The sequence below is a fragment of the Lycium barbarum genome, chromosome 3 (genome assembly GCF_019175385.1).
Source record: "Lycium barbarum isolate Lr01 chromosome 3, ASM1917538v2, whole genome shotgun sequence".
NCBI lineage: Eukaryota > Viridiplantae > Streptophyta > Magnoliopsida > Solanales > Solanaceae > Lycium > Lycium barbarum.
Window position 1 is genome coordinate 7,049,149 of NC_083339.1, and position 15,055 is coordinate 7,064,203.

The window sequence follows — 15,055 nt, forward strand, 5'->3', positions numbered from 1 at the left end:
GTTGGTGATGAACCCTAGCTCCCAAACTTGTGTAAAAATGGCCAAAGATGATGATATTGTCTTCCAAGTGTTAGTTTTAAGGTTTCGAAAAATTTCCCAATAGAAAGTGACGAAAATAGCCCCCAACTTTTCAGATTTCAGATTTACAAATCTGGCCACTTTTTGCATTTCTAACCAATTTTTTCATTTTCTTCGTTTTAGCTGCTTTTTGACTCGATTTTACTTGTTTTCTTCCAATGCTCTTCTCAAACATATAAAACCTGTAAAATGAAAGTAAACGACATTAAATGCATTATTTTCTCAATCAAAACATAACAACAATCTAAGATTAAAGAAGAAATAAGTTGGTAAAATACCAACTTATCACACATTTAGAAAAGAAGGGAATTACACCTTAAGAATTTCAAGGAAAGAATAGAATAAGCCTTTCAGTTGGCTCTTCTCTGAAGCAAATGAGCGAGTCATTGTCTTTTTTTGTTTTCACTCGGTCTACGGTATTTATTTTGAAGCCTCAATTAATATAATCAAATTACGTCTCGTAAGCCTCATTTTAAGGGGGAAGCGCCCCCTATCAATTTTTCTCATATCCAAAAGTAGAACTTGAGACCTCTAATTAAAGATAGAAAGATCTTATTCAATTTCTCAATAGCGACGATGATTTAAGGGTGATTTAGGCTAAGGGTAATTTTTAATGTCGAACCCGACACAATCTATAGCATCACGATCGTAACGTAATAGAGACGACGATTCAAGGGTGATTTAAGTTGTATACTTCAACAATATTTTACCATTCAAGAAAATTCATCAAGAACCTTAAGAAGACGGGATTTAAAAAACTGTTTTCATAGATGAACCTTGATAGTTTGAACTATTAAATTGATGTCATTTGAATATCATGGGTTAACCCAGAATTTTACACAAGCGATTTCAGTGAATAATCACATTAATCGACAAAAAGGGGTAGAACCCAACCCGACAAGTGGGTGTCCAACGCTTTAATTTTTGGTTCATAATGCTACCACAAATTGAACAATTTTTATAAATTGCTCACGAAGTTTAAAATGTTTAACAAAACCAATTTACTTTAAATAAAAATGCTAACAATGATTCAATCAAATTTAACAGTTTTATTTCAACAAATGTAACAATTTATTGACCTTTAATAAAAAAAAATCTACTTGACCAATTTACATATTTGTTAAACTCTAAGAAATTTAACAAAGTTGTAAATATTTTTCTTATTAATAAATAACAACGTTGTTAAGTATTTTTGGAAAACGACAACGAAAATTACTATTTTAGTTACGGAAAGGGCCAAAAATATCTCTAACGGAAAAATGACTCACAAATACCCTCCACCCACCTATTGATCTAAAAATACTCTCAATCTATTTATTTTATTTTGCTCAAAAGTACCTCTCACACTAACATCCCAAACTTGATGTCTTTTATAAAATTTAAAAAGCCACATGGCTTATTATGATTGGCCATATAAATTATTTAATTAAAAAAATTAAATCCATCGCTATTGAACCAAATAAAATAAAAAGAACAAAATAAAAAATGTCCATTTTTGTATAATACTAGTTTCTATGTACGTGTCTCGCACGTAGATTTTTAATCAATTATTTATAGTATTAATTACACTAATCACACTTATAATATGCTCAGTTTCGGATACACTTGCTGTTTTTTAAATTAAAACGTGTGTATACTATGAAATCCCATACTTACATCCTAGGAGGTAGATCCGTTAACTAAATTTATTAACATATAACTATTAAAACATAACTAAAATTATAAATAAAAAGCTTTACCAATGAAATTAAAAAGACGATCACGCCTTTGATTAGAAAAGAGAATTACCATTTCTTAAAATATGTATCTTTCAAAACTCATAATAGAAAATGAATATTTAATAAGCTATATTAACTATTAGTAATAGCTTCTTTCACTCTAAGCATGTAATTAAGTTATTTGTATTTATTTAATTATAATATTTTATCATATAAAAATGTATCACCCGCAAAATAATTTCTGGAAGAACCAAAGCACAACACCACCTAAAAAACGTCTAGGAACATATGGAAGTGTTACACCATTATCTAGGAACGTCTAGGAAAATAAAATGGTCCAAGTGAAAATAGGATCGAATGCACTTTAATTTCCCACTTTATGTAGGGGTAGGAGGTAGATCAAAGCGTTACTCCATTATCTACATGAAATTGGTACAACTTTACAACTTCAATGAAAGGTAGATTTGATTAGTTTTAGAATTTGATACGAATTCATATTGGAAAGCAGATTTAAACGTTCTCGAACCATAGTTCTAGTTTCTATTTCACGTGCACGTGTAGCCCCTAGAATTATTGTAATTGAAAACTTTATCTAAAGATAATAAATTTAACCACAATACATAATTTTAAAACACATTATAAATAAATAGTGTTATAGGCTTATAGCGGGTCGGTTTTGATCAATAATGTATTCCAGTTTTGATTTGTTAAACAACACATCATGAATAAATAGTGTCGGATTTAATATAATTTTTCTCCCCTCAGTTATTTATCTATTTCTAATTATAGTACTATGAAATTCTCAATGATCCAATTATTAGAATAACACAAACATCATGAAAAACTGATACAGTACCCATTTGAATGTTCCCCTCCTTCAGTAGGACTCAAAAACTCTCTAACTTGATGGTCGCATCAACAATTGTTATTGATCTATATTTCTATTATACCTTACACGATGTATCATAATCCCTACTCCTCTTCTACCAAATGCTATAAATAATAGCCAACACATTAGACAATTACTTAAACATATTTACTAAATATACTGTATACAACCATTGTCACTTCATTAAGAAAATTGACTTTCCACAGGGCAAAAATATCCTCAGCTTGAGATGAATGAATTTATATTTATTTTTTATTTAATCAGATTTTTTTTTTCTGCAGAAATGTTATGCATACATAATTTCATGGCTATTGTTATTATATTTATTATAAAAATATTTTCTTGGGATTACTATAAAAGATGAGTTTCAATTTTTAAGGGCATGAAACTCCAAAGAGCCCGTTTGGATTGGCTTACAGCTTAAAGCTGTTTGCAGCTTATAAGCTGAAAAAAATAAGTTGGGGTAGTCCAACTTATTTTTTTTGGCTTATAAGCTGTTTTTAGCTTATAAGCTGCTTTAGATAAACTAAGTCAAATGAGTCCAATTATTTTTTTAAGCTTATTTTAAGCATAAAATGACTTTAAGCTGGCCAGCCAAACACTCAAAAAAGCTGAAAACAGTTTATAAGCTAACTTATAAGCCAATCCAAACGGGCTCAAAATTGCTTTTGTAAGTAATATAAAAATACTGATAGATAAATAAGAGGACATTAATTTCGAGAATATTTATTTCTTATTGTTATGATCCGCTTTTACGCTTGAGCATAAATGGTTCTCATAACTTTGGCACTTTGTTGTGAACAAACAGAGTTGTCACCTAATTTATTGAATGGGAATTAGGAAATCAGTTTAAAGGTAATTTTTTGAAAAACAAAACCTTTAAATTAATCCAGAGAAATGGGTAAGGGTTCTGGTGATCCCCGGGAAAGGTGTTAGGCACCCCGGTATTAAAGATTCGCTCAATGCAATTTACCTACGGATCTAACATTTTATGGCTAAAAATTGCAAAACTTGTTTGTAAAAATGTGTTTACATAGTCATATGTATAAGGTTTGAAGGAGGCATATCATGGTTTTAATTAAAAATGGAAGCATATTTTATTTTATTTTTTTGGAAAATGAACCTTTTAGGGGGGCGTTTTACATTTGAAAATCATTTCTAGCATTTACTTATGTCCTTAATTCAATTAATGAATTAATTCTATAATTAGGCTAATTATGAAGGAATTAATACCTTCAAATGTGCACGGCTTATTAAGACTTTGAATTATAAGTACAATTAGAGGTGGCAAAATGGGTCCAATATGAGTCAACCCAAATTATCCACTTAAAATATGGGTAAATTAATGGGTAAAATGGATAAAACCCACGACATATAGAGTGTGTTTGGTATGGAGGAAATGTTTTCCAATTTTCCCATGTTTGATTGATCAAAATGTTTTGGAAAATATTTTTTCTAGAAAAACAAGTTCCTTAACCACCCCTCCTACTCCCCCCCCCCCCCCCACCCAACCCCACTACCTAACCATCCCTACACCTCCACTACACCACCCTACCATTTAACAACCCCCTCCTACCCCCCACCCCCTCCCCCACTAACCCCACTACCACCACCCCCACCACCTCCTACCCCCACCCCCACTACCTCCATCCCCGGCCTTATAACTACCTACCCACCCCCTACCCCTATCACCACCTACCCCCAACCCCTACCTCTCACCTCCCTACCACCACCCCCTATCTTTCAACATTGCAAAACTAGACATTTTGTAAAAGTAGTAACTTTCAAAAATAGCAACTTTACAAAAGTAATCACATTACAAAAGTATCCGCTTTTTCAAAATATTACTTGCGAAAAGTAGGTACTTTTCAAAAATAGTCGTTTTGCAAAAGTAGTCACTTAAGAAACTAGTCACTTTTAGATAATAGCCACTTTGTGAAAGTAGATACTTTTTAAAAATAGTCACTTTTTGAAAGTAGTCAATTTTCATAAATAGTCATTTTGTGAAAGTAGTTACTTTAAAAACTAACTACTTTGCAAAAGTAGCCATTTTTTAAAATAGCTTCTTTGTGAAAGTATTAAAATAACTATTTTTGCAATGTGTCATTTCTAAGATAGCAGTCACTTTTGTAAAGTAAGCATTTTTTTAAAGTGACACAAAAATGGCTAGTTTTGTAAAGTGGCCATTTTTAAAAAAAAGACAAAAAAAGTTGCTATTTTTGCAAATTTTGCATTTTCGCTCGTTTTGCAAGAAATATATTTTTGCAAAAATAACCATTTTTATATCACTTTTAAAAAATGGTCCATTTACAAAAATAGCCATATTTTGTGTCACTTTTAAAAAATGGCTCGTTTACAAACATAGTCACTTTTTGGGGTTGTCTTCAAAGTGCAAAGTGATATATATGAAATCGACGCTTTGGGAGGGGGTGGGTGAGGGTTAATGGAGCGGTGGTGTGGGATGGGGTGGAGTTGGGGTTGGTAGGTGAAGATGAAGTGTGTTCGAGGGTGGTCGTTGGGTGGGGCTGGGATTTGGTTGGGGAGTGGGTGGTGGCGGTGAGCTTGGGTGGGTAGTTTCCAAAAAAGATTTTATTGGAGGTCGTGTCATTGAAAAGTTTCGAAGTTCTATTCTTCCCACAAATGTTGAGGCGCAACTATGTACTATGGATTGGATTTGTGGACAAAATGGTAAATTAATCTTCTCCATGTTGACTACATGAAGCCAACCTCTTTGAAGTAGCTTTGGATAATATGGATAAGATGGATATCCATATTATCCGTCGGGTAACCCATTTTTTAACCGTGTTAAATATGGGCGGATCGAGTAATTGATCCGTTTTTTGTCAACCCATTTTCGACCCGACCATATCCGACTCGACCCGCTCATTTGCCACCCCTAAGTACAATCCAACTTCTTAATTCGTTAGTGAATTCACTTATTTATAACTCAAAAGATACGAAAGATCTTTAAGCTATTTCAACAAGCGTTTTAACTTTAAAAATCATTGTGTTTAACACTTAAATTATTTCATTAATCCAACTAGTGAACTAACTTAATAATTTGACTAATTTAAGCTTTGTTTAAGTATTCATGAATTCTGGATTTTGAATCAAATAGTTAATTCAACTTCTTGAACTCTCCCCGCGTATCCTTGCTTTTCTTTCAAAAAATCTGCTTTTGAAACAAATTGCACTTAGGCTTTACAACTTGATTTGATAGTTGGAAATCAATAATATGAGCCGTAAAGCTTTCTGGAAAAACCCATTAAAAAAAAATGGAATCTGAAGCATGTTTCCACCAAATTAATTCTAAGAGATGTTGCTTCTTCGATTTTCTCCAAGGAGTTTACTTTGTTAAAAATTCAAAGTTCTGGATGTACTAGAAGCCATTTGAAGAATGTTCTTTTTGTGATGCTTAATATAAAACAATTACTTTTAGCATTTCTCCTATTCCAAGTAAAGCTGCTCGTTAATTTTGGACATTGCGACTGATGGAAAAAACCAATTTAGCGACTATGACTCTCACATTCCGCTGGGATAAAGATGTGGTTAAATAAAACAAAGTAAAACGTTAGTCAAGTTTTACAACACAAAATGCACAACAAAAAAATGAAGTAAAGGTAAAGGAACTTAAGGAAGAGTGAACTAATTGGGCTTCTCCAATGTCATCTAGCTGCTGCTACTGTTGGTTAATTAATGGGGCTGACTCGAGATAGCACTATGTTGGGCTAACACCTAATGCTGGAGGAAGTCCACTGGACTCAGTGGTCATGCACGAAAAAAAAAGAAAGACACAGATTAGCAAACGAAGATATTAAAGTTAAACTAATACTTGACAAGTAGTTGAAATTGAAACTAATAGTAAAGGGAACGGTTGGACTTCCTTAAGGGTAGGGGTGGTTTATATAATCTATTGTTTATTCATTCAAAGATTAAATCCAACTTAGATGCTCTCCTTTACTTAATTCACATAGATCAGGAAAACATGAACAGAATAGAATCGTATGAATATTTGATTGGATAATCGTCTTATTGGCTTGAGAAGTACACTCTAGACCAACTGAACTTAGGCAAGTAAACACGATGAACACAGTGCTTCGCCTAAGATTAATATATCCTAAGTAATGAAATACATAACTGAAGGATCATGAATCGACTAAACACACACGGAAATTCCATGCCGAAACTTAACAATACAAAAAATAAATAAAGGGGAAAGAAGATTACCTGTTGCGGAGCAGCGACTGAGCGAAAATACTTCCTTCCGCCAAAGATTTGAACACTCGAAAGAAGACGAGAGATGAACTTAGGTTTCAGAACTTTAAACTCAGAAAATTGGTTTAGGATAAGAATCCTTTTTCCAAAATTTCTTTGTAAGAACACTTGTTCTAGCCCTTCAAAACCGTGGTCTGAGATGAAGAACCCCAAATGGTTGGGTTTTAGGTTGAAAAGAACTTGTTTATTTGGAATCCGTGGAATCGTGCTGAGAAAGCTGAATGAAATTGAATTGGAAAGTAAAGGGAAAACAATACTACCGTTCGGGACAAACTCCCATTAATGCTTTCCCCGAAATAGTGAGGCAAAAGCTGAGAATCGATGAAAAAAACTGGCCGGAAATGAGCTGGCAATCGCTGGATTTGTTGAAAGGGGGTAAGAGAACTTAGGATTCGTTTGGTTCCTGTGTTTTGTTCAACAAAGGGAAAGCAACTGAAGGGTCTGAGGAAAAATAAAAGTAATTGGGCCGGGTATTATTGTTTTATTGGGCTGGACGAATTGTTTTTGGGCTGAGTTCATTGGGGAGAATGGCATAGAGGGGCTGGTCTTAGGAGTGTAAAATGGCTATGATTGGAATTTACGAAAAAGCCAATTAAAATAAATCTTTACAAAATATAACCAAATTAGAATAAGATTGACATAAATTAATTGTTCAATTAATTAAGCTTCTTGAACTTAACAAAGTAAAATACTCCCTCTGTTTCAATTTATGTGAACCTATTTTCTTTTTAGTCCGTGCCAAAATGAATGACCTCTTTTCTAATTTGGAAACAAATTCACTTTATGAAATGATTTACAGCCACACAAATATTTAAGACTTATTTTGAACCACAAGTTTCAAAAGTCTTCATTCTTTCTTAAATGTCGCGCCCAGTCAAATGGGTTCACATAAATTGAAATGGAGGGAGTATCTATTTTGTAAATACTGACTAATTACAGCAAATAAGTCATAAATTACTTTAATTTGACAATTTTAAATAAATACTAAATTAAACACTTATTTTGAACATAATTAATACTTAAATTATATGTAAAATATCTATGATATATGTTAGGATATATTGCCAATTGAAAATGGCAAAATAACACCAAAACTAGTTAATAGAATATTTTTGACTTTTGTGAATACGTATTTCACTCTGTTTGAAAATACAAGAAGCTTGACTAATTAATTTGAATTTTTGGAGGTCAAAAATTGGGTGTCAACACTTATTATTTCCTAACATAAATTTTAAATAAGATATAACTCAGTGATAGTGCATGGTTGAATTTTTTTCACTTATTGGTACTAAAAACAACACAAAATGAAGTTCATCTTGTACAAAACTCTTCTACGTGTCAATATATGTTGCTTATTGTTGTTCCTAAAAATTGAATTTGTTTGGTTTAATGTGTCTAAATCTTAAAAGGCATGCATGCAAACATAAGAAGATCATAATAAATAAGTTAGAGCATAACATCAACACATGGCGGGTGGGATCTACCTTAGGTTACATTAGTGCTGAGATTTCTGGTATTACGCTACGTCTAATAGAGCTAAAGATAGAACCTTGACATATTCCATCCGAAAATGTGTAGAATATGTGTAATTGTTTTTTCTCACTATGACACAAACACCCAATAGTTAATGGATGTAAAACATCACAGACTCGGGGATCAAATTTCCCCCAAGATTAATCAACGATAACCCAAAACTAATTGCCTCTAAAAAGGGTCTGCTTCTTGAAAAGAGTCTGGTACCTTTTGTATTTATCGCTAACTCAAAAACTCTTTCCATTTGTAGGTGAGCCTTCTTCATGTACGCTACTCCAATTTTGACTCATCTTTTCGTATAGAATCTTCATATCTGTAGTATGTAGAAAGTTCTCATGCTCTTAATTTCCTTTGTTTCTCAATTGATTTTCTGATATCAAATATACTTCTACAAATTGTAATTGAACTAACATATTAGAAGAAAGTAATAACAAAAGTGTGAATTGAGAATGCAACGTTGAACAAAAGGTAGAAAGAGGGTTTAACATTACCTGGGAAAGGAGAAGCAGTAGTTGTCTTTCTTTAATTTAAGTCTAGGTTTTAAATTTGTGGTTTACCAAGCACGAAGGCACCGTCCATTATAGTCTCTTTAGAGTCCGGAGCCAAAATGACATATTTTTGCAGCCATTAGATCAAAATAGGGTGTCTTTTTTTTTTTATACCATAATGGGCATTTACTGTTCATAGCCGCAACAATATTTTTTTTTTTGTTTGCAGTTCGTGAACTGCTTAACGAAATAGCAGTTTTTTTTTTTTTTTTTAATTTCGTGAATAAAAACGAAAAATGATTTGTTTTGTTTTGTTTTTTTTCGCATTTCGTGACACAATCAACGAAATAGGTGTTTTTTTTTTTTTTTTGTATTTCGTGAATAAAAAAAGAAATAGGAAATTATAATTTTTTTTGGGGGTGGTGAAGTTATATATATATATGAATGAAATAAAAATATATATATATATATAATTTCCTATTTATATATAAAAATATATATATATATATATATGAATGAAATAAAAAAAAAAAAAATATATATATATATATATATGAATGAAATATATATATATGAATGAAATATATATGTATGAAATATTTTCCTATTTCGTTGGTATATAAACGAAAAAAAAATATATATATATATATTCATCTTATTTCATTGGCATATGAATGAAATAATAAAATATATATATATATATATATATATATATATATATATATATATATATATATATATTCATCTTATTTCATTGGCATATGAATGAAATTAAAAAAAATATCTATATATATATATGAATGAAATAAATAAATAAAATATATATATATATATATATATATATATATATATATATATATATATATGAATTAATAAAAATATTTTTTTTTATTTCATTCATATATATATATATATATATATATTTTATTTCATTCATATATATATTTATTATTTCGTTCATATGCCAATGAAATAAGATGAATATATATATATGTTTTTTTTCGTTTATATACCAACGATCATACATATATATTTCATTCATATATATATATATATATATATATATATATATATTTCATTCATATATATATATATTTTTTATATATAAATAGGAAATTATATATATATTTTTATATATAAATAGGAAATTATATATATATTTTTTATTTCATTCATATATATATATAACTTCACCACCCCAAAAAAAATTATAATTTCCTATTTTTTTTTTATTCACGAAATACAAAAAAAAAAAAAACACCTATTTCGTTGATTGTGTCACGAAATGCGAAAAAAAACAAAACAAAACAAATCAGTTTTCGTTTTTATTCACGAAATTAAAAAAAAAAAAAAAAAAAAAAAAAAACTATTTCGTTGATTGTGTCACGAAATGCAAAAAAAAAACGTTTTTATTCACGAAATACAAAAAAAAAAAAAAAAAAAAACTGCTATTTCGTTAAGCAGTTCACGAACTGCAAATAAAAAAAAAAAAAAATTTGTTGCGGCTATGAACAGTAAATGCTGGGCATTTCGTTGAATAATCAACGAAATGCTGGGCATTTCGTTGAATAATCAACGAAATGCCCATTATGGTATAAAAAAAAACACCCTATTTTGGTCTAATGGCTGCAAAAATATGTCATTTTGGCTCCGGACTCGTCCCTTTATGTAGTTGTTGGAAGTGGTCAAGGGGTTTTTTTTTTTTTTTTTAATCTTAATAGGATTGGTATAACTTTCGAACTTTAACAATTGGTAGCACATTGATTGGTATTAAAATTCTACGCTAATTATGTTACGTAGATGTTTTAAAAGTTACAATTATATCCAATAAATAGTTTACTTATGAAGGACATAAATGTTGTTCAATATTTAAAGGATATTTTGATGTTCAACATTTAGCGAAAATTATTCATGCTTTTAATATATGTAGATAATCGCCGACTAAAATTAGTTAATTATACATACTTTAGTTTCTTCACAGCCATAGCCTTGAGTTTTCACCATAGATGTACAAATACAACGAAAACAACTACCACTAAGCTTGTCCTAATTAGTTTGCTCATTAAACCCATATCTAAATAAACATTGAGTTTTCTTAATGCTAAAATTCAATTTGTTTCCCTTTTTACAATAGTTGGATGTGCCAAAAAACAGAACAAACAGAAAAAAATATGTCAATTCGAAGAAATGGTATTGACAAATGATAAAAGCTTCTCTTTTCTAAGTATCATTTTTTTCAAATTCGTTTCTCCTGGGTATAAAAGTGGTGGATTTATTTTTGTGAAGGCACTTTAAGTGGCCGAAAATGCTCCCGAGATTCTGGATTCGAACCCCAGCAAAGTATAAAAAGAATTTACAAGGCGAAATTTCATAGCAAATAAGGCCTATTCAAGAAAAAGTTAGAATCCCAGCAGAATTTAAAAAAATCGTAAGGCAAGTTATGCCATAAGACATTGTTTCTATATAGAAGTTATGCCTTAAGGCAAAATTTTACCCCTTGTCCGTTGCCCTAGACGTAAATTAGAACTACAGAAGTTATGCCTTATAAGACCTAACTTGGAACTACAAAGGCCTAAGTTTCATGAAACCTTGCCTTGTGAAATTGTTTTTTTTTTATACTAAGCTGGGGTTCGAACCCACAACCTCGTGGTATTTTTGGCCACTTTTTTAGGCGAAGGGAAAAAATGAAAGACCAGTGCATTTGAAGGACAATCCGCACAAAACAATAGTGTTCATTTGAGGGGTATTCTTGAACCAAAAAAATATATTGAGGGTATTTTTAGACCAGTAGGTGAATGGGGGTATTTGTGAGTCTTTTTCCACACGTTAGGAGTTTTTTTTATCCTTTTCTGTTTTAGTTATTTTGTATACAACTTGATCAAACATTCAACTCTAATTAATTTCAATTTGCTTCCTTTTTAATAAGACAGATTACACTAAAACAAAATAACTAACCAACATCAAAAAAAGTTCAAGGCAATAAATGTTTTTCCACCCAAATCCCATCTAAATCAGATTTTGTTGCCCCTATAAGTGTGTATATAAACACCTCCAATAGTAAAATTTTATTCAAGTTAATTCAAAGAAAAATTCATCAGAAAAACTTGTGTTTATATCTGAAGAGATGGCTAGCATTTGCTTTACAACATTGTTCTTGGTTTATGTCATTCTAATTGCCATCATTGGTGTGTAATTAATTCTCATCCCAATTATTTGTGTGTAATTAATCTCTATTGTTCCTTTTTTTTTAGCCATTTTAGACTTTTCTTTTTGGTAGAAAGATTTTTATGTTAGACTAAAAAGGTTTTTACATGTTAGACCAAAATACAATGCAAGTTAATTATTTTTACACACTCTCTCTCTCTCTTTTTTAAACCACCGGTGGGATATTTGGGACGTCTCCATCCTTAATGTAAAAGGTTTCGAATTCGAGCCCAAGAATGAAGATACCATACAGTAGGGAGGGCCAGTGGCAGAGTCACATAATATGATGGGTGGTCAGTTGGACGCCTTTCGCTAGAAAAATATATAGTACATATAAAAAATTATATTGCTAAGTTTGGAACACCCTTAACAAAACTTTTGATTTGCCACTGACCAGATTTACCCGATTAGTGAGCCTACCTGACGTAGATCTAGATTTGTGTGCCAATTGATTTTGAATGTCAGATGATTAAACCGAAAAAATATTTTTTCTTTCTTTTTACAAGAACTTTTTATGACTTTGCAGGTTTGTTTTGCTTGGAAATTGCAGCAAATCCACCATGCAAGAAGATGCAAGATTGTTATTCTTTTTGTTATCCATTTGAATGGGCTGCCGTGTGCAGAGATGGACAGTGTCACTGCACTTAGGGATATGAATTTGCATTTAAAACCACTAAATATTTGAAAATTCTAAAGCACTTATATGTGCCAAGAAAATTAAATTAAATTTTCAATGTAGTGGTTATTATACAGGTATCAACCCTTAAAGACATACTCATGATCTTGAATTAATGAGCTTTGGAGTTAATTATCAATCCTCATTTGGAGTTTTTGTTTAAATTTGTTTACTTTCAAGATTGATTTATGTTGTTGTTGCTCACGAACGGAATGATTTTAGGCCTCATTTGTTTTCGTTAAGATTAAGACGTCTGAATCTGAATGTACATCTGAATGATTAAGATGTTGTCTCTAGATCTGAACACTGAATGATTAAGACCGTTTGTTTTTTAACATCAGAATGTGCATAACATATTTATTTAAACATAATAGTTATACAATTCAAATAAAAAAGTAACTAACTATTTGAAAATAATATCAAATTTAATGAAATAAAAATAATATTTGACAAAAAAATAAAACATTTATGTTCTCTAGTAACGTTGGAGATGCTTTTGTAGTGGTGGTGAGTGGTTTGTGGGGGGGGGGGGGGGGGGGGCAGGATTGGTGCTGGTGGTGTGGTGGGTCTAGGGGGAGGGTGGGGGTGGGTGGTGCTGTGGGTGGGTTGTTAGGGTGGTGTTAGTGGTGAGTGAGAGGGAGGGGGTAGGGGCTAGGGTGGGGGTTGGGTGGTGGCAGTGGGTGGGTTTTTGGGGTGTGGGTGGGTATTGGTGGTGGTGGGTACATAGTGGTGATAGGTGGTGGTGGGTAGGGGGAGGGTGGGGTTAGGGTGGTGGTGGGTAGGTGGAGTGTGGGATTAGGGTGGTGTCGGTGGTGAGGAGGGGTAGGGTGGCGACGGTAGGTGGGTTGTTGGGATGGGTAGTGGTGGAGGGTTGAGGTGGTGTTGGTGGTGAGTGCAGGGTAGTGTAGGGGTTGGGTGGTGGCGATGGGGTGAGGGGTGAGTAGTGGTGGTGGGTAGGTGGGGGTGGGTAGCGGTGGTGGGTGGCAGAGGTGTTGGTATTGGGGGTGGAGGGTTGGGTTGGTGGTGGGTGTGGGGTGGGGGTGGGGTAGAGCTGGTGATAAAAAATATTTATACAAAATATATCTTAATGATATTCAGACTTTGTTCAAGATCTTAATGATTAAGACCTATTCAGACCAAATAAGTGGTTAGATCTTAATGTAAACAAATGCACTTAATGGCTTAAGGTCTGAACCATTCAGATTCAGACCTCCATTAAGTGCAAACAAATGAGGCCAAGCCATCCTCGACATCCCGGGATTTTCTCCACGAGCGGCACATTTTTTACATTAAAGTTTCTTCCGGGACATCCCACCCGGGAAATGAGTACATGGAATTTGAAAGCGAATAAAAACAAACAAACAATTAAACCGGCCTATTAATTTGCCTACCAACGCGGCGATTAGCCAATTTTGCCTAAGCTTTAAATCGCGTATAGCACATATCAAAGAACGAATAAGACGTCACACGAAGTCCAAAATTCAATTTTAAATGGTCAATCCTTCCTAACGAATCAAATCTAAGTTAATCTTCATTCATACTCAAATTAAAGCCATCTTAGTGTTAAAGCATCCTCTCAAATTTTATCCCAGTGACATATTAATTTTCAGAAAACTAATTCACTGAAACAGACCACATACTGGATCAAAGTGTTAAAACAATCAACCATCATTCGTCACATATGTCATTCCTCACATATGTCATCCGGTGAAGTTTTTGGGTGAGAAATCAAAATGAGGAAGATGATGTGTATATATATATTTTTGTTTTCCTTTGAAAACACAACAGACCTCAAAAAGGCATGGCCCCCACCCCCAATAATAATATTCCCCTCTTCTCCAACTTGAAAAAAAAACAAAGCCAAAAATATAAATGTGGGCCCCCTCCCCTTCTGTTTTGTGTGCAATGCAACAGAAAAGATGCTCCCCTTTTGTTATGCTGATGTGTCCACTTTTATTATTATTTTTAGAAAGCTCAAATCTAGAGAAATATCTTCCTTTTGTCATCTTTTTTCATTTTTCCTTTTTGTGTTAATGTAAAACAAGAAATACTTAATAACTATTTTTAGATAATTAAAAAAAATATACTATCTAAAATAAATAACTAGCTAAGAAAAATTAAAACCTATGAAGCATATTTTTGTAATTTTTCTTGCTTTAAAACACAAAACTTATACTCTAAAAATAGTAAATAT

The 15,055-nt window shown here is 32.1% G+C and overlaps 2 long non-coding RNA genes across 2 annotated transcripts; one reads left to right on the forward strand and one right to left on the reverse strand.

The window, feature by feature from the left end:
* Positions 1 to 6,218: 6,218 nt before the first annotated feature.
* On the reverse strand, positions 6,219 to 7,425 carry LOC132630078 (uncharacterized). Its single transcript, XR_009578478.1, has 2 exons — positions 6,913 to 7,425; positions 6,219 to 6,445 (listed from the first exon to the last, which is right to left on the reverse strand). It is a non-coding gene; the product is annotated as an uncharacterized LOC132630078 (long non-coding RNA).
* A 4,598-nt stretch (positions 7,426 to 12,023) lies between these two features.
* Positions 12,024 to 13,004, forward strand: LOC132633689 (uncharacterized). The gene is made up of 2 exons (XR_009579742.1): positions 12,024 to 12,166; positions 12,712 to 13,004. It is a non-coding gene; the product is annotated as an uncharacterized LOC132633689 (long non-coding RNA).
* Positions 13,005 to 15,055: the final 2,051 nt, after the last annotated feature.